General features: G+C 43.8%; 1 protein-coding gene across 1 annotated transcript in view; it reads left to right on the top strand.

The window, feature by feature from the left end:
• The window catches only part of LOC119585419 (Ig-like and fibronectin type-III domain-containing protein 1), a gene marked incomplete in the record, with an annotated part of 121,576 nt that overhangs the window by 47,973 nt on the left and 73,290 nt on the right, over positions 1 to 313 (top strand).

Genomic DNA, 313 nt, shown 5'->3' with positions numbered 1-313 from the left:
GTGTCGCTTCCTCCGGATTCCGCTGCTGCGACGCAAAGTTCGGGCGTTATCAACAAACTCCGACGAAGGACTAATGAAAAAGGCCCGTCTTGGGGGCTGATGACTAACATAACAGGCAACTTTGCGCCGAACTTTTATGACAAGGTCCGAAGTAGTCGAAGGCCGAAAATGAGGACGAGGGAGAGAAAAAAATGGAATTATAATTGTAGGCGGAAAAAAGAATGTCAAGACGCTTGATTGAAACTTGTTGTCGCTGTACTACCTTTATATTCGCTGTTTAGAAAGTGGTACTCGTATAATATTATGAAGATAA

This window comes from Penaeus monodon, chromosome 19 (assembly GCF_015228065.2).
Source record: "Penaeus monodon isolate SGIC_2016 chromosome 19, NSTDA_Pmon_1, whole genome shotgun sequence".
Taxonomy (NCBI): domain Eukaryota; kingdom Metazoa; phylum Arthropoda; class Malacostraca; order Decapoda; family Penaeidae; genus Penaeus; species Penaeus monodon.
Note: the sequence above shows the minus strand (reverse complement) of the source record. Positions and strands in the feature narration are given on the sequence as shown.